Source organism: Scylla paramamosain, chromosome 3 (assembly GCF_035594125.1).
Source record: "Scylla paramamosain isolate STU-SP2022 chromosome 3, ASM3559412v1, whole genome shotgun sequence".
Lineage (NCBI taxonomy): Eukaryota > Metazoa > Arthropoda > Malacostraca > Decapoda > Portunidae > Scylla > Scylla paramamosain.
In genome coordinates, this window is record NC_087153.1 from 8525001 (window position 1) to 8552500 (window position 27500).

The 27500-nt window shown below is 43.0% G+C and overlaps 1 protein-coding gene and 1 pseudogene across 2 annotated transcripts in view; one reads left to right on the forward strand and one right to left on the reverse strand.

Moving 5' to 3' along the window:
• Positions 1-27500, reverse strand: part of LOC135089862 (atrial natriuretic peptide receptor 3-like) — a 103436-nt gene that overhangs the window by 71916 nt on the left and 4020 nt on the right. The window lies entirely within an intron of this gene.
• LOC135116503 (cilia- and flagella-associated protein 251-like) lies at positions 15240-22342 on the forward strand (annotated as a pseudogene).

Sequence of the window (27500 nt, forward strand, 5' to 3'; positions counted from 1 at the left end):
GAGAGAGAGAGAGAGAGAGAGAGAGAGAGAGAGAGAGAGAGAGAGAGAGAGAGAGAGAGAGAGAGAGAGAGAGAGAATGACGTAGTATTTTAAACTATACATAACCTATATCTCAGGATAAGAAAGTTGGAAAGAAGAAGAAGAAGAACAACAACAACAACAACAACAACAACAACAACAACAACAGCAGCAGCAGCAGCAACAACAACAACAAAGAAAGAACAAGAAGAAGAAGAAGAAAGAAAGAAAGAAAAGGGAATAGGAGGAGAACGAGAAAAAGGAGAAGAAAGAAAGAGGGAAGCAGAGAGGAAAAAGAATGAAACAAAATAAACAAGCAAACAAAAGAAGGAAAGAAAGAAAGAAAGAAAAGGAAAAGGAGTCCATCCTTAAACAACGCCCAAGCAAACAGTTCTTCAATCACACACACACACACACACACACACACACACACACACACACACACACACACACACACACACACACACACACACACACACACACACACACACAAACCTGCCAGATTAGCATAATACAGATGACCTCGTCTATGTAAGCCTTGCCCTTCCTTACCACCTCCCCACTCGCCACCAATCAGCTGCGCCCTCGCTCTACCACAAGACTCACCAATCACACGCCGCGGATGAAATGAGATGGAAGGGGCACGGTATGGGAGGTATTCCATTAACCGCCCTATGAAATGCATCAGAGAATAGGAGTCTGCGGGGGAAGGAAAATGAGCGAGCGAAGAATAATGAGTCAGTGTATCAGGTATTGCATTTGAAGAAGCAAAGACAACGTCAATGATTGTGATGATGAGGATGATGCAGAGGATGACGATGATGGAGGAAGTGTAAGAAGAGGAAGAGAAGGAAGAGGAGGAAGATGAAGAAGAAAACTGAAGAAAATGGAACAGCACCAGCAGCAACAACAACAGCAACAACAACAAGAACAACCTCCTCCTCGATGCTCCAATATCCACAATGAGTCGTAATCGGTGAAAATTCCTTTTGTAATTATACCAAAATCTTGAAAGCTTAATGCGCCTCTCTCTCTCTCTCTCTCTCTCTCTCTCTCTCTCTCTCTCTCTCTCTCTCTCTCTCTCTCTCTGCTTAACTACCTGTCTATCCATGTACTAATCTATTTGCTTCCATCTTAGTGAATGACTCCTTCATTCACTCAGTAAAGAAAGAAAGAAGGAAAGAAAAAAGAAAAAAAAAAGAAAAAGAAAGAATAAATGAATGAATGAAAGACAGATGCCCACCAACCAATATTTCTGTAAGAAAACAATACAAAGGGAGATCACACTCTCATTCTGGTGTTAAGTGTTTTCTAGAGGAACATTGATTTTGTAAAAGAAAATAAATAAATAAAAAAAAATACGAAAAGAAGATGAAAGCCAATCAGGGAATCAGTTCTGCAGCTCAATACAAGCCACCGGGGATGAGCGACACTCGAGCCTCCACACACCGTTGCTGAGCCGCAGCCATTGCCCTTGAAGAAACATAAAACCTCGACGCTGATGTCTCTTTCTTACTTCTGCAATAAACGTATATAATAAAGAACCGCACTCCAAGAAAAGTCATTTCTTTTTTGCCGCCAAGATACGAGGCGGCAGCGTCCTACAGGCCGCGCTGCAGGTCACCTTAATTAAGAGATGTCAGGAATTCTGGAAAAGTCCTTCTTACTGCTATTACATTCCAGGCGAGGCCTTACCAAGCCGCGCCGGCCAGCGATGTCCTCTGGTGCCGATCTGAAAACCTGAATGCTGTGCTGCGCCTTGCGTGGAGGTGCCATGGCTCCCAGCAGCTCCAGTGAGCACCGGGAAACCTTCCAGTGGGAAAAGAGTATACATTTCCTGGATGTGGAGAGGCTTGTGGTTCTCGCATTGATGTACTTCCATGTGTCAGCACCAACGTTTGCCATCAAGAACATTCAACTTTATCATCATCCTCTGCACAAAGGATTGGTACAAGCAACCTGTCCTCGTATTACCTTTAGAAAAACCTTGGGTTTTGAAAATTATGCACCACCAACCTTTTCCTCAACGTAGAAACTATATCAACAACAGATAATTATAATCAAATGGTTGTTCCGCTCTGAAGTAAAACAGCTCCCACTCTCCACACGTCAGATGGCAACTTGTTTTGGTGATGTAAAAGTTTTTTTTTTTTTTTGTCAAAGGCAAAATAAAAAAATTGACAGACAAATGTCCCAATTCATCCTAAGCTGCAAATGGCTCATACTCGGTCGTAAAATGTTTATTCCACCGATGCACATCATACACCAAAACTTTCTGGCACAAGAAGTACCAAGTACCTGATAATGGAGCGCTCATCGACTTGCAGAAACTGAAAGGTACTGACATAACGTGTGTGTGTGTGTGTGTGTGTGTGTGTGTGTGTGTGTGTGTGTGTGTGTACGCTTCTGCTAAAAAAAGACTTCATAAAAACGATACGAGTAGCTTAAGTGCCATAAAAATTGCATTGTAGGTGTCACAGCGTCGACAAAAGAGACGAGCATGGAGGAAAAGTCTATTTACTGTGCACTTGATTTTTTTTTTAATGTGGTCCAATGTGACTCACTTTTCTAATGAGGATATTCAGGCAGAGATGTGAGCAAACGGTGTGGGAGAAATGTTCCTTTACGACCGTCAGAGACAGCCAGAGCTAATCGTGCAAACAGGAAGCGCGTCCCTCATGGTAGGTATGGCAGTGATGCATGGCTATGTGAGAGAGAGAGAGAGAGAGAGAGAGAGAGAGAGAGAGAGAGAGAGAGAGAGAGAGAGAGAGAGAGAGAGAGAGAGAGAGAGAGAGAGAGAGAGAGAGAGAGAGAGAGAGAGAGAGAGAGAGAGAGAGAGAGAGAGAGAGACACTCCCATCAAGCCACTCAGCCTAAATTGGTGGCTAGCCGGCATTTCCGACTCTATCCAATGACTCACTTTGTTCTTGCGAATAAAGTCAGCCTGAAATATCCACACCCCACTACTGCCTTCACCCCGCTGCCTGGCACATCCTTCACCCCGCTGCCTGGCACATCCTTCACCACGCTGCCTGGCACATCCTTCACCCCGCTGCCTGGCACATCCTTCACCCCGCTGCCTGGCACATCCTTCACCCCGCTGCCTGGCACATCCTTCACTCCGCTGCCTGGCACATCCTTCACCCCGCTGCCTGGCACATCCTTCACCCCGCTGCTTGTTACATCCTTCATCCCGCTGCCTGGCACATCCTTCACCCCGCTGCTTGTTACATCCTTCATCCTGCTGTCTGACACATCCTTCACCCCGTTTCCCTTTCAAATCCTTCACCCCGCTGACTGACACATCCTTCACCTGGTTGCCTGGCACACTCTTCACCCAGCTGCCTGGCACGTCCTTCACCTCGCTGCCTGGTACATCCCGCCTCACCCCATTCAACTCTGCGCCTCCGTCCTCGGCTATTCACGTCCCACTTCAGAAGTACTTGACAGAGAGAATAGTTTTCTTCCTCCTGACCCGCTGCTTCCCTGCACCGTGCTTCTCACCCATCCCTGCACCCCCTGACCCGCCTGCCTAGCAATGCCATAATTCCACACCTTCAATTCCCCCTCGGCCACCCAATCACGAGGCCACAATACCTTAGGAAACACAGGGTCCTCAGGCAGCGCACCACGCACCTCTCAGTAATCAGGTGTTCCGGCGGGAGAAAGGGAGGTATTTAGGGTTCAGAGTCACGCTAAAAGTGGGGTGGCGGTAGAGAGGGGATCGTGGTAGAGGTAGAAGGGTGGAGGTGGGAGTGGTAGAAAAGTGGCGGTGCGTTGACTGGAAGAGAACCTTAGTGACTGAAGATCTATCCTTCTTGTATTCAACGAGGTCGTCCCTACCTGTAACTGTCCTACCACGAAATAGTTGCCAGTATTTTTCTCTTAACAGCTTTCTAACCTTTCAGAGGGAGCTGCCTATAAGGACACGCTCCTAAGGAACAGACTTACCCACCCACCGGCACCCTACACCTGCTTTGTGAGGTGAATGACCTGGGTTGTCAAGACTTCTCAAAACTAACACCTCCTCCCTGCATTCCTCCCGCGCCTGCCTCACCTCACCTTAGCCTCCCTTCTTCCTCCGAGGTGCGGTTCAGTTTTCTCTATTTTCTGCTTGATAATAATGCTTGTAAATGACTGAAAACTTTTGGTTAGGGAATAATCCTCCTAATTACTGATCAGGAGCATGAGGATATGAGGAAGGTAATGGAGTAAATGAGTGTTCTGGGTCAGTCGGAACGCCAAAGCTAAAGGTTTGTTGACTAAGTTTCTCAACAAAAAATGGTAGCTAACGATGCAGGCAGACCCTGAAAGTTATGATGGACCTTTCCGTCAAGAAAATGTGCACTCCACTGCGGTTGTGGAATAATAAAAGCATTGTACACAGGAGAATGAAAGGCTGGATATGAAATAAAGATATGACAAAAGATCTGAACAGGGGATAAACGATTCTTTAGCATAGAGACCACTATCAGAGATCCAAGGCATTTCGATATTTGGAGAAAATATGAGGCTTAGAGGGAAGTGGTGACTTGTCAGATTCGCAGGGTCACCAAATATAGCAAGTCAGTACAAGAAAGTTGGAGAAGTTGTGAGGACCCTCGCTTACGAATGATATGACCTGAGCAAGTTCTTGGTTCTTTTCCACACGGAGTCAAGAAAGCAGTTATCAAATATATCTCATTTCTTTTCCGTTATTTTTAATGTAAAAAATGTATGATGTGCAGGTGTTTATGGTCTTTACAAAGAGACAGACTTCATCTTTTATGAAAAAAATAAATAAATAAAAACGTAACTGTTCCTTGTTGTTATTGCAGACAGAATAAGAAACGCTCAGATGGGACGCATGAATGGCCATGGAGCAGCCCTGCAGCGCCTCCTCGGCACCCTGCACGAATACCTTCAGGAGAGGGATTTGAAACACCTTTAGTTACGGCTGCGTCTTCCTCCTCACTCCTGCATGCATGGCGCTGCCTTCTCGCGATGAAATACTTGGTCATATCCACAAATTTAGCACGTGAATGTGAAAAAGACCTTAAAATGCCCCATTAAGTCGCAGCTGAGAACATCCATTTCACTCAGCCTTCATAAAAGTGCCACTTTAGATGTATTAAAAGCCTCGCCCTGCACCGCCTGTCGTCAACTAACCCACTAATCCCGCCGTGCTCTCCCTCGCACCCGCTAATGGTGTTGCCACTAATTTCCATGCAGGGTCTCAATTAATTCCCTAAGGCAACTTAGCATCCGCCGCTCTCGCAAACGCATTTTTCTTTCAACACAATTAAGAGCCAATCAATTCCCATTGAATCCACTCAGAGCCTCTCTCGCCCTTCGGCTCCTGACCTTTGAGGACTGAGGTGCTCCACGCGCGCCTCTCCACGCTTACTCGCAACCACTAACTTAATTATGGTACAGCCCGGAGCGGTGGCCTTTGACCCTCGACACCAAAAGCTTCACTGTGCCTGGAAGGAAATCACTGCCACAGTAGTCACCTTCCTTTTATACCAATTTAAAATCAGACCAATTACTTGCAGCAGTGTGAGGACCTCCTGCACTCCTCAGAGGTATGCTGGCCTGTGGTGGAGGACACCACACACATAATCTGAACTTTTTTTCTTCCTTTTCTCTTCAAGTTTGCTATCAGTGCTTCACAATCTCCCTGAAGCCTGTGCGGTGTTCGTGTCGCCTGGTGACAACGCTGAGCCTGGAAATAAGCTTTCATGGCAAGGTTCGCTGCAGGGTCAGCCAGGGTAACGTGACAGGCCATTCTGCACAATCTCTTCCTGCAAAGCGTGAGTTGACGGGAGCGAGAGGGAGAGGGCTACCTCCTGTGGGAGGGTGGACGCTACCAGGTGTTGAGCGTCAGGTGTCAGTGTGAGAGGTGGCAGGACACACGACTCCCAGTGTTAGTTGCACCATGAATGCACCTCGACGGCACCACTGCACTAATTAACTGCACTAATCAACTAACTTCAAGGTGAGATGCCGGGTGTGGCTTTGAGAGTTTGGATCAACAGGGTATTTGTTTTTTTATTGACTCTCAATCAAGTACGGCAATAAAGGATACAATAAAACCATCAGTGCAATGCGGCAATTCTTATTTAGTTTCCCATTCCAAGCCACTTTCTTCTTGCATTACTGCGATCTTTCTTTTCTAAAACAATTTACCATTACTGTTATTACTGTTCATTTCACTACCCCCTATTACATAACAGTGCTTGCTTTAACTTGCGCGGTGATCCTGGGCAATGTAAGACTGTGTGGAGGCTGTCTGGTGCAATGCATCTTGGTTGCAGTTAGCTGTGAATGATACGCGGTGAAGACAGACGTGCCTTTTTGCCATTTCATAAAATAATCCCTGAGCAAGGACAGTAAGCAAACGAAGCACCAAACTGGTTTCGGTGCACTGAGCGGCAATCACAATGTCTTTCTTCTGCGGGACAGTGTTTGTGTGTTTGGCAGCGCCGCTTTAATAAGGACGCTAAATGGACACTGTCAGTTCAGTTTCTACCGAAACTGAACTGACAGTTTTAGCGCTTTTTTTTCCTGAATCTAGTGTTTTCACGATATATGTATAAGCATGAAATATATATAAAGTCTACTCTTCAACTGTTTGAATTTCAGTTTTGTTTAAAGCAAAATTTGAAATTTAATATTTTTGAAGTTTTATCCATCCTCATCTTAAAATGCGTAAGAGGTTAGCAACATCTAAGTTTGTGTGCCACATATCAAGTCGCGCTGCCACAGCGTCACTTCGACCCAGATTCACTGAAATGTGTTTCCGTAGTAATTGAACCTGATCAATACTTCCTGTAATGTCTTCTTGCCACTGCGGACGCTGGCTAGAAGTACACCACGCACAAGACGCAGCAGAGGCTTAAATACGATACTGACTTTCTTGTTTAATCGACTGGCACCTTTCTCCTTGCCGCCATTACGCCGTGCCGTCGACCCCGAGCACGCCTAGCAATTTTACTTACTCTCTGGACTGTGCAGTACGTGGCAATGTAGTATTGCAAAAGTATTATAAAAAATTTTGTTTGTGCATTTCAGCGGCATTTGAGAGAGGCACACTCCAGAGGTTTTTCAGAAGCACATACGTTTGTAAAACTTCCATTTAAACATCACAGCGATAAAACTAAAGAATTTTGTGCATAAACTGCTTCAGCAACTTGCAGTAGTGTATTACACGATTGCTCTCATCACGGAGCACAACACAACACAACACACACACAGTGCACGCACGCACACACACACACACACACACACACACACACACACACACCGATAAAAAAAAATTAAAAAAATACGATGGACTTCCAACCATTTTCATTTTTAACTTCTTTCTACAAAACATCAAGATGAGAAATACCTATGAAATGCCGCGCCTCTACCACGGCATTCATTTGATTATTTTGAGCCATTAGGAATGAGGCGGGGAGGATCCTATATCTTTTACTCTTTAGTACTGATCTGAATGTTAGATCTGAGGCACCGTGTTCTACTTCACAAGTCTCTCAAAATGTTCAATTATCGTTAAACACTCCAACAATGCGAACTTATTGAATGGGATTCAGTGTAGTTATCCTCATCTAAATTGGAGCTGATCAGCAACAGGTAGCCAGCCATCTAGAATTAAACTGGCCTTCGTTTTGGAAATCTCTTTCAGGAGCGGCAAACAAGCAGCGTTTTCCCTTGGCCGCCCTCCTTCACAGACGGGAAAAAAAGTTTTGAAAAGTATGACGTGGTGTAAGTGTAGGCATTTTGTGTGTGTGTGTGTGTGTGTGTGTGTGTGTGTGTGTGTGTGTGTGTGTGTGTGTGTGTGTGTGTGTGTGTGTGTGTGTGTGTGTGTGTGTGTGTGTGTGTGTGTGTGTGTGTTAGACACTACACACATACACACTTTCTAAATCTGAGTTTCGTGGTAATGAAAACTTTTGGTACAGGGCAACTATTACACTCATGATCTTGACTAGAATCACAACACAAAGGTACTACATTAATGAATTATCAAAGTGGCATTCAAGTAATTTTGGTACACGAATGGCAAGAGTCTCCCATGACCTAATTCCCTGGCGCGTGTGGGAGTCAATGAAGCACCAGCACGTGTCGCCGCCTCCTTGCTGGACAGGGCACGCAGGGCCAACACAGGTACGCTGAATGCAGGCCAGGAAATCAATGCCGCTAAGCTATGTCCAGCAGGGAAAGGATTACAGCTTTTAAAAATGTTGTGTTCGCAGGTGCTCTCTCTCTCTCTCTCTCTCTCTCTCTCTCTCTCTCTCTCTCTCTCTCTCTCTCTCTCTCTCTCTCTCTCTCTCTCTCTCTCTCTCTCTCTCTCTCTCATGCAAGCACCTAATGCGATATACTGAAAGCCTCACTGTGCACCATTGCCACCATCACCACCATCACCAGCCCTGATCATCACCACTAGCATCACTCCACCACCCCGCTATGCCCTTCCTCCTTTTCCTCACGAGCAAGAGCGAAAGGAGGAGGAAGAGAACTTAAGAAAAACACACAAAAAAAATTATCATCCTTTCCTTTTGGAGGTAAGACTAACAAGGAAAAAATGTGAAGAAAGAGGTGCGAACAAATGTTTGTGTTTGAAAAGGTAGAGGAGGAGGAAAAGGAGGAGTGAAAGTAATGGAGAGCAAAGAATAACTAATGAAGGAGAGAAAAAGAAGAAAAGGAGAAGAAAATGTGACATGACGAGGAATTACTGCAGGTGAGGGAGAAAAGGGAGAAAAAAGAGAGGAAGATGAAGACAGACAGAAGACAGAAAAGAAGAGTGGGGGATGATACATAGACGGTAGCGGCTCTGGGAAGGATTAATGAGACGGCTATAAATAGAAACAAGGAGACAAACACCTGAGCACTTCAACATCCTACGTACTCCCTTCCCGGAAAATCCGTTGAGGTGAATATCATCCTCCCTCTTTCTCTCCTTTCCCCGGAAGCAAACAAGCGACACGTAAGGAAATTTTAACCTCCGACACCCCCTAACAAGAAGAAAAATGCCAGTGACCCTGAAGAAACTAAGATATTTTGTAGAAAAAGTGAAGTGCGTAGGAGGAGGAACAGGAGGAGGAGGTGGTGGTGGTGGTGGTGGTAGTGGTGGTGGTAGTGGTGGTGGTGGTGGTGGTGGACGATGGTAAAAAGAAGAAAACAACGAAAATTTAACTAGGGATGGTTTGACAAAGGGTTGAAGCAGCATGTGGAGAGGAAGGGAAACTGACAGTATGACATACAAGGATTGCAAGATATAAATTTAACGATTTGCAAGGAAGCTGGACGTGGCACGGGCCATGTAAAGTGGGAAGATGTGAGAGTATGAATCATGTAATACTAACACTTCAATATCTACTGTTTCTATTCACTCTATTAAATGTTGCAGTACAAGTTTAGAGTATAATTGAAAGACACCACTGGCAACAAATGGGATGAATGAGAAGTTTAAATTTTTCAATATCTGCAGTCTTAATTTTGCTTTGCCCAAAGTTACTGAAATGAATAACAAATGACATACTACCATTAGCGATCAAAGGGTTAATATACATTCGTGCCGCGGGGAAAGAAGTGACTAAGTTCCAAAATATATGTGGATTGTGATTAGAAAAGATTTGAATAAAGTAAAATTGCATCAGAGCTACTGGATATATAGTTTGAGAGCACGAGGAAGAGACGAAGCAGCAGGTCATTATGTTGAAAGATTGAGGAGCTGCAGTCATTAGGAGGTATCTGACAGCGAAGACTAAATTAAAGGAGGAGGAGGAGAAGGCCACAGGATACAAGACAAAGGCAACTACTGTCCTCAAGCCATAAAAGTATACAGAAAACAAAGGAGACGTGAATGAATGTAGTAATTACCGCAGTATTAGTTTGTTGAATTTGTCTGTCAAGATGAATGGGAAAAGTCTCAATTAGAAGGATGCAGAAGATTACGGAAGATAAAACGAAGGAGGGGATAAGAAAGGGTTTACGTAGATCAGATCCCCAATGTGAAGATGATAAACGGGAAAAAGTCAGCGCAAGAAAGGGAAGTGTTTGTTTCACGGATCAACAGAAAGAGCTCATTATACCACGGACTGGAAGATGCAAGAGATACCATAGCTGATATTGGTGTAATGAGTTAGTAAAAATGTATCTAAGACATTTTAAGATTAAACCCTTTGAGTGATGTGGCTCTCCAAAAAGAAAAGAATGATTTAGTGAAAGTTTAGTATATAAAGAACGACGCCACTGGCAACATTAGGAATAATCAAATACCTCCAACAATTTAGTGCCTTCGATTTTATATTTGCTCAATAATAACATCTAAGGTTGCTCTAATGAAGCAGCAAGAATCATACCGTCAGGCAATTAACCCATTCACTGCTATATGCAACAACTCACATTTCTAATAGCGCTACAAAAAATCTACAAGAAAGAGGAGGGATTAAAGAGATAGATTTTCCGACGTGTAGCCAGTAAAGTATTTAAACATGATTGCAAAACGAATAGAAAAGTCTCAGAGTGATTTCATATTTAAGAAGTGACACATAGCAGTGAAAGGATAAAAAAAAAATTAACATGTCTACATTCGTGCCAAGAAGGAAAGAAATTATCATGACTTCTAGTGAAGCAAGGATGAGCAGTCACCTTGGCCGCTCAGTGTGTTTATAGATGAATTCACAAGAGAAATTACACCAAAGATAACCGTTTGAAACCGAAGCTTGGCGGCATGGAGGTTTGACGCGAGGCACAGGTTTGAAAGGGAGAAAAGCTGTAGGGCCCTTTAAGCTGTCTCAAGTGTAGGACATACAATAGTATAACACTCGTACACGTCGTGGAAGCAAGGTACTCGAATGAACAGTGGCAGAGGCAACCGAGGCATAAGGACAGAATGAAGAACAAAGGTCAAAGCATGAAAGCAGATGAAATGAGAGAGAGAGAGAGAGAGAGAGAGAGAGAGAGAGAGAGAGAGAGAGAGAGAGAGAGAGAGAGAGAGAGAGAGAGAGAGAGAGAGAGAAAGCTAAAGTGCCTCTCTCATGGCCACATCTCATGAAAGAGCGAACAGCAAGGAGGAAGCATCAGAATACGTAGACAGGGAGACGAGATCAAAGGACGTGGCACATAAAGCACCACGCCGAGTCATTGCCAGCAGTACATGTCATTCGCGGCGACTGAGTGGGGTGAGCAAGATCAAAGACAAAGGAGGGAACATTTATCCAGGCTGCCTCATTGCTATTCTCGACGTCAGACAAAGGAAAATATGAGTTACGTACGTCAGAACATCCAGGCAACTAAAAATATCCACTCTCCAGCACCGAAACGATAATTTTGTAGTCGAAGTGGTGTAATTATTATTATTACACGCCACACACGTTAAAAATATAGCACATTTTTTTTCCCCGCTGATATTAAAAACTTCTTTTGGAGGTCAGTAGAAATAAGAAAAAAACCAGCAAAAAAAAAAATGGAGGTGTGCGAATAAATAAGTTGATAAAATAAGGAATGCTGTTCAGTCACACGTTGGAAAAAAAATATATATATATATTTTATAAAATTACGAGAATATTCACTGGATTCCACAATTATGCTTCAATGTTAAACTTACTCACTCACCCACTCACCACCACTCACTCACTAATTCACTCTCTCTCTCATTTACTCACTCAAGCATCCACCACTCACGGCACACTCACGCCAGCACTGCACTCACCATTCACCTCAAGTCATACAACTCCCACCTGACGCACTACAGGCGAATACTAACAAAGAGGAGGAGGAGGAGGACGAGGAGAAGGAGGAGGAGGAGGAGGAAAGAGGTTAAGTAAATAATATTCTCTCTGTAGCTGAACTTTCCTTGTTAAGCAACAAAAAAAAATCACACACACACACACACACACACACACACACACACACACACACACACACACATACACACACACACACACACACACACACACACACACACACACACACACACACACACACACACACACACACTCAGTCGTACGTACGTAAAACCTCACATACTTGCAAATTTGTGGTAGCAGTAATTAGCCTTTATCTGATTTAAAGTTGCACCAGTAGCCTTGACCGACCACCTCTCAACCTTCCTCCCTCCCCCCCCACATACCTCCTCCTTCTCCTTCACCGCCTCCGTCACTTGCCTTCCTCCTCGCCTTCCATCACTGCCAGCCGCTTCACTATCCCCCTTCATTCCCTTCCGCTAGCGTCTCCGGTTCACCCTCCACCTCCCTTCCCTTCAGCCTCTCCATCATCGCCGTCTGACATTTCCAGCGCTCAGTCCAGTCACCTGCGTCTCGTCAGTCAAACAGGCGCGTAGTGCATCAGTCACACCTGCGCTCGAGACACCACATTGACTTATGACTGACTGACTGACTGACTTACTGAGAGAGAGAGAGAGAGAGAGAGAGAGAGAGAGAGAGAGAGAGAGAGAGAGAGAGAGAGAGAGAGAGAGAGAGAGAGAGAGAGAGAGAGAGAGAGAGAGAGAGAGAGAATGTTGGTTAATCGTTGTTCGGTTTGAGATTTTTTTTTTCTGTTTCTCTTCGTGTAGTAAAATTCAGCTGTAGGTTGTTGTTGTTGTTGTTGTTGTTGTTGTTGTTGTTGTTGTTGTTGTTGTTCTTCTTCTTCTTCTTCTTCTTCTTCTTCTTCTTGGTGGTGGTGGTGTGGCGATTATTGTCATTGGTTTGTTGTTGTTATTGTTACTGTTTCATTGCTGTTACAATTTTTGCCCTCGATAATGTTATTTCGTCCTACATTCCATGTTCACTTCGCAACCTTTAATCACACAGAGATGAGGGCATAAGGTTATACGAAGAAATCAAATAGAGTAAGCCAAAAGTCACGGACGCCTCTATTTATGGAAGTGAAGCAGAGTGGTGGTTTTGACGGTGGTGGTGACGCTATCGGTGGTGGTGGTGGTGGTGGTTGTGACGATAGTTGTGAAAGTCATGATGGTGGCAGTGGTAGTGACTTCAGTGTTCAACGACAACCTTCGAAGTGATAGTAATCGAAGTGGTGGTGCAGCTGATACTGGCTGCGATGCTTGTAATGGTGTCTGTGGTTGGCAGAAGTGATGATGGTTTTTAATTAGTGAGATGATAGTTGTGGTTAAAGACATAAATAGTTTTATAGTAAGAATGCCAGTATTAACAATTAAAAGTAGTAGTAGTAGTAGTAGTAGTAGTAGTAGTAGTAGTAGTAGTAGTAGTAGTAGTAGTAGTAGTAGCAGTAGCAGCAGCATTAGAAGCAGCAGCAGCAGTAGAAAGAGAATAAGGAGAAAAGAGAGAAAAAATGGTAGTGATGACGGAAATGATAATGGCAGTGGTGACAAGGGCGGTGACAGCAACAATGGCTCCTAACACAAACAGAGAGTATTATACGTCTAACTTGGGGATGTTATTAGACAGAAAAAGAGGGAACGTGATGTATGGCGGACCTAATGCCTCGCTTTATGCTCCGCCGTCTCCCGTCTGACTGTGGCCCGTATTCAGAAACCCCTCGCTCCTTCACCACGACTATTTTACAATGCCACAAAGATGACTCGCCGGGTTCTCAAAGGTGCTTATCCTGTTAATTACGTAGAAATCTTGTTAGTAAGTCATTAGAACCATAGAAATATCTTTAAAAACCCGCGTAACATCAAGTAGAGGCTTTAGAATGTAATGAAGGTGCCGCACAATGGTGTTTCAGTTTATGGTCCTCTGTCCTTCTCTTTCATGTTGTTACCCAAGACCCCCACCAAGACGAGCCGCGACGAGCTCAAGACCTCAACCTAATCTAACTTAACCCCATCCATCTCAAGACTATGTACCTCCCTGTGTGTTAAATTCAATACCGCCTTGTTTATCTTCCATATCCTGAACACAAATTACAGTGATATAACTTAAATACCATCTCTTTGTGTTGTGTTTGTTGATTGTATGAAGGGAGGAGGAGGAGGAGGAAGAGGAGGAGGAGGAGGAGGGGGAGGAGGAGGAGGATAATATAAACAACACCAGAGCATGAGCAAATACAAAGAAATATACAGACAATGGAGAAGGACAAAGGAAGAGAGGGGAAAGAGGAAGAGAAGCTTGGAAAAAAAAAAAAGGACTAGACAAACAAGACAGAGAAACATGAGATAAAGTAATAAAAATAAATGAAAAAGACACAGAACACAGAGTAGAACCACAAAGCCAATCACAATCTTCAGAAAATAATCATTTCAGCGTCCAGCAAACGAGCACAAGAACAATTACTCGGTGGATTGCTGGGTCCGTTCCATTAAGTCCCCCGCGGTATACATCAATGCTTCGAGGACCTCCATCGCCCACAGCAGCACCCCGGGCCAGAAGGAAGCTCACACCTGTTGATAATGCTTCCTCTTACCTTCCTACCTGTCACTTGCCTCCCTTCAGCCTTCTTCCTCACCCCTTTCTCATCCTACTCCTTGTCCTCCATCTTTCCTACCACTTCTCTTCTCTACAGGTTCCCCTTGCCTTTCTACCTGTCGCCTGCGTTCCTTCAGCCTTCCTTCTCAGCCCTTTCTTATCTCTCTCTGTCCTCCTCCTCTTCCTCCTCCTCCTCCTCATATCTCTCTCTCTCTCTCTCTCTCTCTCTCTCTCTCTCTCTCTCTCTCTCTCTCTCTCTCTCTCTCTCTCTCTCTCTCTCTCTCTCTCTCCCTTTCTTTCTTTCTTCCTTACACTCGTTCCCCTCATTTCTTTTCTGGCTTTCTTTCTTCATCTCCTTTCCTATTTTCTATCTGTCTTTCTATCTTCAGTCTCTCTCTTAATTAAATCCTTTGCCTTTCATTTATCCTTCTCATTCCTTACCTCTGCCATTCCTCCTTACACCCTTCCCTCATCTTAGATTTCTTCCCTCGTCTCTCTTCTGTCCTTCTCCTTCATTTATTCTATCTTTTTTATCCCTATCCCGCCTCTCTTCCGCTCCATTCCTTTTCCCTACCTCTCCATTCTTCCCTTTATTATTCCTTCCTTCCTACCCCTCCCCTGTTTGTCTTTCCATCTCTTCCTTCCCTTCACTCTGTCGTCTTCCATTCCTTCTTCTCTCTAGCCTCTTTCCAGCTTTCCTTTCCTATCCTGCCCTTACGTTCATTCTAGTTACTCTTCTCTTCTTTCCCTTCCTCTCCTTCCCCTCACCCGCGCTCGTCACAACAGACCTCGCAAGGCTTCACCTCTGCTCTCCTCATTACGTCATAAATGAGGCTAATTAACAATGAGAGGAGGAGGAGAAGGAGAAGAAGAAGAAGAAGAAGGAGAAGGAGAAGGAGAAGAAGGAGAAGGAGAAGGAGAAGGAGAAGGAGAAGGAGAAGGGGAAGAAGAAGAAGAAGAAGAAGAAGAAGAAGAAGAAGAAGAAGAAGAAGAAGAAGAAGAAGAAGAAGAAGAAGAAGAAGAAGAAGAAGAAGAAGAAGAAGAAGAAGAAGAAGAAGAAGAAGAAGAAGAAGAAGAAGAAGAAGAAGAAGAAGAAGAAGAAGAAGAAGAAGAAGAAGAAGAAGAAGAAGAAGAAGAAGAAGAAGAAGAAGAAGAAGAAGAAGAAGAAGAAGAAGAAGAAGAAGAAGAAGAAGAAGAAGAAGAAGAAGAAGAAGAAGAAGAAGAAGAAGAAGAAGAAGAAGAAGAAGAAGAAGAAGAAGAAGAAGAAGAAGAAGAAGAAGAAGAAGAAGAAGAAGAAGAAGAAGAAGAAGAAGAAGAAGAAGAAGAAGAAGAAGAAGAAGAAGAAGAAGAAGAAGAAGAAGAAGAAGAAGAAGAAGAAGAAGAAGAAGAAGAAGAAGAAGAAGAAGAAGAAGAAGAAGAAGAAGAAGAAGAAGAAGAAGAAGAAGAAGAAGAAGAAGAAGAAGAAGAAGAAGAAGAAGAAGAAGAAGAAGAAGAAGAAGAAGAAGAAGGAGAAGGAGAAGAAATAGAAGAACAAGAACAAGAACAAGAACAAGAAATAGAAGAAGAAGAATAACAACAACAACAACAAGAACAACAACAACAACAACAGCATGATGATGATGATTATGACGAAAACTATGACGACGTGATGATGGTGATGATGATGATGATGATAGGAAAAGAAAGAAGAACTAGAAGTAACAACAGCAATAATGTAGTGGTTATAGTAGTAGTAGTAGTAGTAGTAGTAGTAGTAGTAGTAGTAGTAGTAGTAGTAGTAGTAGTAGTAGTAGTAGTAGTAGTAGTAATAGTAAAAGAAGGGAAAGAACAAGAAAAATTATGAAGAAGAAAAAAAAAAGAAAAGAAAGACGGTGGCAAATGGATAATAACAAAAAAAATAGAAGGAAAAAAAGAATTAGGATTAAATGAGAGAAAAATAATGTGGACAGAGGACAGAGGCGCAAAAAGGTGGATAAAAGAAAAAATATGACAATAAAAAAATAAAAATGGAGACAAAGGATAATAACAAAAATGGAAGGAAGCAAGTATAATAATGAAATGAGAGAAAACATAATAGAGAAGAGAACAAGGAAGCACAAAAAAAAGTAGGTAAAAGAAAAATATGATAATGAAAATGAACAGGACGGAAAAATAGCGGAAGCAGCAATGGTGTGATAAAAACAAGGAGAAAATGCAGAGGAAAAAATATCATGGAAATATGCAAAAGGTTAATGAATGAGATGCGACACGAGATAGGAGGAGGAGGAGGAGGAGGAGGAGGAGGAGGAGGAGGAGGAGGAGGAGGAGGAGGCAGTTCAGTTAATAAACCTTTCACTACATCTCTCTCTCTCTCTCTCTCTCTCTCTCTCTCTCTCTCTCTCTCTCTCTCTCTCTCTCCTCTCTCTCTCTCTCTCTCTCTCTCTCTCCTCTCTCTGGCACCCTCACTCAACACGGAGACATGGCATGACGGCACGAGTGATGGACAGTCAGGGGTAGAGGAAAAGAAGAGGGAAGTGCTGGACTCAAAACCCCTCTGCAATATAACCCTTTTTCCTTTCTATTTCTCGGTTTATAATGGTAGGTTGGATACAGCGCGTGGACAGGGAGCGGAAGGGAGGTCGAGTGGCTTCTATCTTCCCATACCGTTAGATGCGTAAAAGCACTCTAGCTCCTTGGTTTGTCTCGTATCGTTCTCGTTTTGTTGTGTTATAATATCTATATTTAATTCTCTCTGCCTGAAAAGTTTACTGCTTCTTATAAAGGCTAGCCAAATTTGATTTATATAATTGTGTTTTATCTGCCAGAATTGCTATAAATACTTCAGATGTTTCAAAATATTTCAGATATTTTCGGATATCCAGGGGTTCTAGTCACAGTCTAGCATCGAGGTTCCATGAGTCAGAATAAGAACATAAGAACATGAATCAAATAAGTTAAGATGTGAAAAGCCATCAGGCCTACACGTAGAAGTTCCGTATGAAACCTATTTACCTACTTCCACCTGCCATCATCACCCGTAAATTTGTCTAATCATCTTTTTTTTTAAGAATAGACAATGATAGGAAAGAGTCAAGCGTTGTATGGTTCACGTATCTTCAAACGTTGCAGAGGCCTTATCTCGACGACATTTAATTAAGAGGCTCTGGTGGAAGTTATAGAGGTTTTCTGAGGTGTTTTCCCTGGTTCGAATGGAATTTTTGTGATTTTTTTTTTATTAGTAAGATAGTTTAATGAGAAAACACAAATGACAACTCAACTAATCATTTGCTGAAATTTTGAAAATAGCCCTAATGTTTTTTTTTTTTTTTTTTTTTTTTTTTTTTATTTCATAAAGACCTGTGTTTTAAGGTTACGCAAAATTCAACTAGCCCTTTCCAGTGTGTGTTAACCTCTGAACCCAGCACCTGCCTCACCCCTCACCACGCCGAGGTCTCAGGGGCGGCCTCTTCCCTGGCCCCGCTGAAGGCTCATCACTGAACTCATGAATGACCAAACAAACAGTGCTGCTTCGTTTGTGCACCAGTGCCAAGGTGTGTTGCAAGAAGTCAGTAGGTCGTCTCCTCCTCCTCCTCCTCCTCCTCCTCCTCCTCCTCCTCCTCCTCCTCCTCCTCTCGAAACCTTCTGCTGTAGTGCACAATCTCTCTACCGTGTTGCTCGTTAGAAGTAGTTACCAAACAATTTTGCAAACACTCATGAATGACCACACAGTGTTGCTTCGTTTGTGCACCAGTTTCGAGGTGTGTTGCAAGAAGTCAGTAGGTCGTCTCCTCCTCCTCCTCCTCTCCTCCTCCTCCTCCTCCTCCTCCTCCTCTTCCTCCTCCTCCTCCTCCTCCTCCTCCTTCTCCTCTTCCTCCTCCTCCAAAGATGATTCCAAGATTGCGTAAGAAGCCGTATGAGGAACGACTGGAAGAACTAAACCTATTTAGTTTAACAAAGCACAGGATAAGAGGAGACCTAATTTTTAAAGGATATAGTAACCTTGATGCAAATAAACATTTTACCATTGATCATTCTAACCTAACAAGAAATAATAGATTCAAGATTGTACCCAAACGTTTTAAATCCCTCGATGCCAAACATTTTTTTTCTTTAATCGTACAGTAAATATATGGAATAAAACTTCCTGCAGAAATCGTAAACAGCAATTCTATTGAATCATTAAAAAATAAAATAGGTATTTAAAAGCAAATCCCCAACAAACCCTCTTCGTGTCCGAATAATTACTAAATTCACTAATAAACTCTTATTTTACAGACACAAATTTTATTATAAATTGTATTAACCTTCAGATAGGCGTATAGAGTTCACCGTATGGTGAATAGTAGAACTTCCTTTCAACCTTTCCTATGAAAATTCCATGTTAGTTTTTCCATACTGCATGGTACTTTTTCCCAATTATTTCTATGCCAGCGCAAGCTGGAGGGAGTGGTGGGCGGGGAGCCTTCTGCTGTAGTTACCAAACAGCCTTGCAAGGACCAAAAGGTCTGTTGCTGTTTGGCTTTCCCTTGTATTCCTTTGTATTGCTCCTCCTCCTCCTCCTCTTCTGGCAATGACCTTTAGCGTTTAGATCGACAAACACAAAGGACTTTCATTTTGTTTTTCAGCCGAGGTGTTATGATTGGGTTCAAGGCTTGATGTTCCCAGGCCCAGGTGTGGTGAGGGCGCCGCCGCGAGAACACTAGGAGGAAGTGAAGCAGAGTTCAGGGTTCACAACAGACGTCATCAAAAGGGCGTAGTGCGCTCTCTCTCTCTCTCTCTCTCTCTCTCTCTCTCTCTCTCTCTCTCTCTCTCTCTCTCTCTCTCTCTCTCTCTCTCTCTCTCTCTCTCTCTCTCTGTCTGTAATCCCTCACTTGCAATTAGTATATTCAAATCCAAGCCTTCTTAATTTGTAGTCTTTTTTTTTTTTAGTTTTTTTTTTTTTCTAAATTTGAACTATACCTTATTTTTGTTATTTTTATCTTTCGTTTTTAAAGTTATCAGTATTTCTGACGTTGACCTTAGTTGTTGCGATGTCACGAAAGTATTTTTTTTAATCTCTCTCTCTCTCTCTCTCTCTCTCTCTCTCTCTCTCTCTCTCTCTCTCTCTCTCTCTCTCTCTCTCTCTCTCTCTCTCTCTCTCTCTCTCTCTCTCTCTCTCTCTCTTTTATTCTGTGTCATAACCAAAACAGTGAAAACAATAAACAAAAAGTGAAAGCAATAAACAAAAAAATAAATAAAATAAAGTAAATATATCTTGTTTATTCTTATTCAAAACATTGGTAAATAATGAAAAGCGCAACATAATTCCAAACACCATCTCTATAAAATGCTAGCCTTATCTTACTACCTTACATAAACAACGACTTATCACATTTTATTTTTTTCTCATATAAAGAAAAGAGTAGATCCGCACAACAACCCTTCCACTCCTTGTTCTCCGTGTTCTCTGAAGCGAGGGGCAGAAAATATGAAGCATTGAGGACCCCAACTCCCATGCACTGATCCATTCTTCTCTGCTAGGGGATGCAGATGAGAGAGAGAGAGAGAGAGAGAGAGAGAGAGAGAGAGAGAGAGAGAGAATGGTTAATGAATTACTCAGGCCAAGCATTGTTCCGAGGCTTCGCAAGACTGGCTTCATTCCTCACGATGTCAAAGCCGTAGTCTGTCATTATGCACAACTCCGTCCATATCTCATCTTCCACCAGCTGGCAGATCAGCAAACTTGCTCTCCTTAAAGACGCCTTAATCTAATGTAACTAGCTGAACCTACACTGGGCTTCAACACTCTGAAGACTCTGAGCACTGCTGTTCAAATCCCTGTGACTCAAACACTCCAGCGTTTTATCTCGACGACTTTTAATAACATCTAGTCTAGTGGATGCTATTGGGGCTTTTAAGTGTGTTTTAATCATTTAGATGACTACTTAATAATGATCCTGCATCACTAATGGAAAAAAAAAATGATAACCAGACTAAATATCTGTGGCTTCTGAAAAATATTGTAATCCTGATGAGGACCTAGAGCGTTTCAAATTTCGCTCCTAACATAACCCATGGTGATTGGTGCAACGCGATATATTCTGGACCTGTGGTTAATCAGAGTTTTATAAGAGATGTTAAAATGCATTCTTTCTACTTAGACACGTTACAAGAGCTGTCCCTCTGCACTTTTTTTCCTTTAGACAAAATCAGTATTTACGGCTAAATAATTTTCCCATAATCACCTACAACTTTCGACTTAATTTCCCACTACACTCACTTAACCCCTTCACTGCGATATCCAACAATTCACAACACTAAAAACGATGAAATCTTTATGAACATCAAAAATAAAGAACAATGGGGAACGAAAATCATAAACCTAGCAACTTCTAATTAGTGTAATTCTTGGAGGTGGTTGTACATAAAGCAAGATGAAATGTTTCGAAGTGGTTAGTAATCAGAGAAAAGCATGCCAAATAAAAGGGAAAGTGTTAAACAATCATCTACACTGGAAACGACAAAATTAACCTCCTCTTTTTTATTTTTTTTTTTTTTTTTTCGAGTCTCCATGGAAACATTTTTCTTTACAACGATCTGAATATTAGCCAAACACGACCACAGCAGCAACACAGCTAAATGCATATTGTCACGAGGAAACAATTATCCGCGCATCTCCCTAACCAGTGTGACAGGGTCCGTGGCAGCGCGGGGGGGGGGGAGAGAGAGAGAGAGAGAGAGAGAGAGAGAGAGAGAGAGAGAGAGAGAGAGAGAGAGAGAGAGAGAGAGAGAGAGAGAGAGAGAGAGAGAGAGAGAGAGAGAGCACAAGGTCATTTTAGGCACACAGACACACTGAAGACAGTCAGGGATGCAAACCGAGTGAGTCAGCCCTGCCAAGTAATCCTCCGCTGACAGCTCCTTCGTCACAGGGAAGTTCTCCCCCTCCTTCCCCTCAGCAGTGCCCGCCATCACCATCCCTCACTCCAGTCACCAGAAAGCTCACTCCTCCCTCCCGTCACTTATTACAGTTGACTTCCTTAGTGAAAGAGACAACCAAGCGAGTTTGTAATTTCACGATTTACTCTCAAAGAATGCCGATAAAGACTTAACCGCAAGCAAACAAATTCAGTTTAATTTGAGACGTCACAGTAAAGACCCCTTAATACCAGTAAAACCAAAACGAGGTGTGATTTAGCATACATATTTGGTTTAACTTTGAAGTGTCACAGTAAACACGTCACAATACCAGTCAAACCAAAACAAGACATGATTTGGCATACACATCCAGCTTACCTTTAAGATTTTGAAAAGGCTAGTTATTATATAATACATACAATGACAATAATTGAAATGTACGAAAAATTAGTATAAATAAATGTTCAAATGTAATGAAGTCACAATATTAGAAAATCCAAAACGAGGTATAATTAAACTTCTTGCTTCCTCCTCCTCGCCTGATTAACTCCAGTCTCACGCACACGGTCAGTCCACACAGGGCCAACTCACAGTCCTGTCCAAGTCCCTGTGTCCTGACAAAGGAGAGGATAGTCGGAGCCAGTCAGTGATGTGCGTGAGTTCCCGATCAAAATAGATGGAGAACGAACCGAAATTGACCGCTACCTTGTTTTTCCCCAAATTTGACCACGGCCACGAGAGAGAGAGAGAGAGAGAGAGAGAGAGAGAGAGAGAGAGAGAGAGAGATGCAAGTTTGAGAAAATTGTACAGAAATTCAACCAAACATCTGGACATAAAATGGAAACGGTCTGCTTCTATAATTTATAAACAAACAGAGTCACACAAATCTAGAGCACAGCACCACCATAACAATGCCGGCCAGAACGCTGCGGCATTAGGATCGCAAACGAGTGTGAAGGGCCACCGAAGGAATAGAAAACACCAGTAGACCTGTTAGCCTTGACGAGAGTGTGAAAAACTACGCTGTCTGATCTGAAGCCAGAGATGGAAGATGGTAAAGACTCAGACTTATAAAGGATGCGAAGGGATGGCCATAAGATACCAAACCGTAAAGGCGAACGTGCTTCATCCACAACAAAATCAGTGATAAAAATACGACATTGAAATTTAATAGTATATGACTAACTTCGCTAGGTGTCATTTCTCCTACAATAGTAAAAACATTTTCCTTCCTTTACCAAACATATTTTCATCTTTAAACCTTTCAGTACATTGCCAACACTTATACTTTTCTGAATATCATTAAAATTTTATCAAGCTTAGATTGGAATTTTTAATAATGAGGATGAAAAGCTCTCGTTGGTCATCCACTGCAGCCACGTTTAGTCTATTCTGACTTGCAGGAGGTAATTTTTATGGCATCTAAAACTTGTCTGTAGCAGTGAATGGGTGAAAGGATTCATTTTCCTTCACCTTGACTGCACTTTTCTCCAAAATTCGCCCAATTCTCCCAACTTTCCTCATAAATTATTTGACTGAGTAAGACATCAAATTCTTCACCACAACCTGAACTATCTCCCATGTAAGAAAAAAGAGAATTTTGTAAAGTGACGTTACCAAAAGTGAACCGCGTATCACCCAGGTTTTATTCCTCGGTAAAAACAAATTTGTGTCAATAAATCGCCCAAATTCGATAAGCTTCACTCACATGCTTCGCTGGGAAAAATCATAACTTTTATTCCAATACAGAGATCTTTGAAGCCAAGCGATGGTTCTTTAATGTCTCTCACCCAGGCCAGAGAGAGAGAGAGAGAGAGAGAGAGAGAGAGAGAGAGAGAGATCGGGATATACTGCATAAAATCAAAGCGCAAAAGATGAAAGGCAGGAATGTGAATGGAAGACGGAAACCTTAGCCGGCGGCGGATTGGATCAAAAAGGAAAGGAAACGGCGGAGTCCCATCAGGAGAGAGACAGAAAACGGCGGCAAATTTGAAAAGAAAGCGCGTTAAGCTATTCATCGAAGTGAAGACGAAAGACACTGAGCAACAATCACAAAAAAAAAAAAAAAAATGGAGATAGTTTCAAGGCATTACCAGGACAGAAATATTGATATGGTAATTGTCCAACATGAGACTGGTAGGCATTATTACTTTTTTTTTTTTTGTCTATCCCGCTGTTACATCACCATAATTTCCAAAGGGAAGAGGAGGAGGACGAAGAGATGATTATGATGATGATATAGAAGAAGAAGAAGATGAAGACTAAAATGAAGATGAAGATGAAGAAGAAGAAGAAGAAGAAGAAGAAGAAGAAGAAAACAACAACAACAACAACAACAACAGAACAAGGAGAAGAAGGGAAAAGGACCAAGTTTATATAGTAGGTTCCTCGTCGTCCCCTGGCGCGGCACCGCTCGTGTGGGGTCTTCAGGCTCACTCTCACTTATTGAACACCACTGCCAAGCGTCGTCCCTTCCCGCGGGTTCAAAGGTCGAGGGTCAGGTTGAAGGTGACGCCGGCATTCGTCATTCTAACCCAAGATGGAAAAGAAGTTATCTTTTCCCGTGGCGAAGGCAAAGGAGACCGCAAAATGTGTGTCACGGGGAGCGATCTCTATTCCGCGTTGCTTCCAGTGGGGCTGCTGAGGGGTGCTGAGGGAATGTTGAGGCCTCGTGACCCAGGGACTCAGCTGCCACTGCCCACATCGCCACGCTTTTTGTACAGCTACTCTGATCGCAGTACACAGTCGATTGGTTGCTTAATTCTTCTGTGGGGTGTTATACCAAGTGCCTCAATGTGTTTGTCGAGAGAGAGAGAGAGGAGAGAGAGAGAGAGAGAGAGAGAGAGAGAGAGAGAGAGAGAGAGAGAGAGAGAGAGAGAGAGAGAGAGAGAGAGAGAGACGGGGCGGATGATGCAACAGAATCAGACCATAACAACAACCCTACCCGTACACCGGCCCAGCCCATGCCATATCCACACAAAAACACACACCATCACCCTCCCTACACACTCCTTGCCCCTCTCAGCCTCCTACACAGCAGCTGTTTCCTCCCTCACACTCCAGGTCAACAACAACACAAGAAGGTACGAGGCAGCTGCAATTTTTTTTTTTTTTTTTTTTCCAGCTACAGTTCATATTCACCGTCAGATCTGAAACTTGAATCACATCCCCAAGTTGTTTGCAGTTTACAGGTATCCATAGAGAACTTGGGAAATACACTAATCACTTGACTGTTTCTCTCCCACCGTTTAGAACTTAGTTAAAGAATGAAGTGGAGTCAAGTTTAAGACCATTGATTCAGTTCACTTGACTAACTTCCTTCATTCCAGGGTTTCAGTGACTTTGACCTCTCATTGTCCATTCTGCTACTGTGCTGCTGGAAAATCTACTATAGTAATTATTCTAAGTTCTTCCACAGTATTACTACCTCTAGAAATCCTTATAGTGACTACTTTCTGAGCTTTGCGGCTGTGATAGGTCTGGACACCATATTACAGTTACTAATCTCTGCTACTACATAACTACTTCTTGAAATCCTTGCAGTGACTTCTATAACCTTCATCACCGCGACACACTTCGTTCTGGAAATCCTACTGCAATGAGTACTCTCCGCTTTGTCACATTGCTGCTCATCGAAACTATTGCAGTGATTAAGCTGTTCTGTATCTAAAGTTCTCGAAATACCAATCACAGTGACTACTTTCAGCTTTGCCATCTTCCAGGTACGCAACTATTCACACCAACGACAAATAACAAAACAAATAGTAAATAAATAAAATAAATAAATAAGTAAGTAAAAGATCGGAAACTCACAGACCGAGAAAATGAGTGGTTCTCCCCCTTCAGGAGCGTGGCGGCAGGCATCCCCCTTAAGAGTGCGCACGATATTAAGAAATGCTGACAAACTTGGAAATTACTGCGGCTCCCTGCTGGGGTTGGTGCGGAGCGGCGGGGCGGAGCGTGGGGCCTTTGGGGATGCCGCCTGAACTTTGTGCGCGACTCTTAAAGCGGAAACGATGAAGCTTCAAACACTTGATGAGTTTTTAAGGGAGACAGAATGTGGCCACCTGTGCACCGAACGATGTGTCACCTGCTCGAGCCACCTGTGTACCGGCTAGATCACCTGTGTACCTAGTGAGTCACCTGTGTACCTTAATGAGTCACCTGTGTACCTACTGAATCCCCTGTGTACCTAGTGAGTCACTTGTGTACCGTAATGAGTCACTTGTGTACCGTAATGAGTCACCTGTGTACCTAATGAATTACCTGTGTACCGTAATGAGTCACCTGTGTAACGGCCAACCCTCAACAAACCTTATTCGCATCCTGCACTTCATTTCCTTTCCCCTCATCTTACTGCTCGCCTCTTTCGTTCCAATGAGTAACCCTTCTTTCCCCTCCACGTCTTCCTTCCTTTGTGCCACCAGTTCAGGTCAGCTGTATCGGTAAGACAATCAATCAAGGCCACCTGTGTACCGTAATAATGACCACTAGCACAATACAATCATCAAAACAAACACCATTATTCACCATTAATCCCGTCACACTCTGGCCACAATTTCACGCCACAATAGCACCATTAACACACTGCTGGTGGTTACAATCCCGCCTCTAATTACTCCAGTCAACGCCAGCAATTTTAGGTGATAAATAAACATTGCCATTTTTTTTCAGTTCGTGGGATAACAAACGCTGTGCCTTCCTCGCCACCACGGGACTAATTAACAAGGACACGCTTGGACGAGTTGGCGGCCTGCGCGGGAGTCCTGGTGGTGGCTGGGAAAGGTAGAGTGTGAGGGGGAAAAGGTCCAGTGGGAGAGATGGAAAAGAATAGAATTGTTGGTTGAAGAGAGAAATGAATGAATAAAAAATATATTTATAATAAAGTAAATAATAATAATAATAATAATAATAATAATAATAATAATAATAATAATAATAATAATAATAATAATAATAATAATAATAATAATAATAATAAAATAATAACGTAACGGTGTCCCATAATAACGTGTGCTGTACAATATTTACACATCTAATTACTGTATAATGCACGTTATTATTGGACACCGTTAATAAATGCAAGTGTGTGTGTGTGTGTGTATGTGTGTGTGTCTGTGTGTGTGTGTGTGTGTGTGTGTGTGTGTGTGTGATTCACCTATGGTCGTCTGCTGGTCACCCAGCCAGCCGTTACCCTACGGAAAGAGCTCAGAGCTCATTTTTGGGTAGGACTGAGACTCTTACACACCACACACCGGGACAGCGAGGTCACAACTCCTCGGGTTACATCTCGTACCTACTTGCTGCTAGGTGAACAGGGGCTACACATTAAGAGGCTCGCCCATTTGCCCCGCCGCTCCGGGGATTCGAACCCGGGCCTTCTTGGTTGTGAGCCGAGCATGCTAACCACTACAGTACACGGTGTGTGTGTGTGTGTGTGTGTGTGTGTGTGTGATAATAGTAGTAGTAGTAGTAGTAGTAGTAGTAGTAGTAGTAGTTGTTGTTGTTGTTGTTGTTGTTGTTGTTGTTGTTGTTGTTGTTGTTGTTGTTGTTGTTGTTGTTGTTGTTGTTGTTGTTGTTGTTGTTGTTGTTGTTGTTGTTGTTGTTGTTGTTGTTGTTGTTGTTGATGGTGTTATTGTGGCGTGAAACTGTGGCCAGAGTGTAACGGGAGTAATGGTAAATAATGATGGTAGTAGTTGTTGTTGTTGTTGTTGTTGTTGTTGTTGTTGTTGTTGTTGTTGTTGATGCTGATGCTGCTGCTGCTGCTGCTATTGTTGTTGTTGTTGTCGTCGTCGTCGTCGCCGTCGTCATCGTCGTCGTCGTCGTCGTCGTTGCCGTCGTCGTCGTCGTTGCCGTCGTCGTCGTCGTTGTCGTCGTCGTCGTCGCCGTCGTCGTCGTCATCGTCGCCATTGCCGTCGCCGTCGTCGTCGTCGTCGTCGCCGTCGTCGTTGTCATAGCCGTCGTCGCCGTCGCCGTAACATCAGCAATAGAAGCGGTAGTCATGGGCATGAATGAATTGTGACAGCCACACATTTCCTAATGCATTAAAAGCCACCAACCAACGCACCGTAAAAAAAAAAAAAAAATGCAGATATAATCTCATTACACACTTTATTGTTTGGCCTTTATTTTACGGAAACACGAATTTGTCATTCTTATTTGCATATACACGTGGAGTGGAATATAATGCAATTAAGCAAACAGCCTCATCACCAGCTGGCCTTTATGGCAG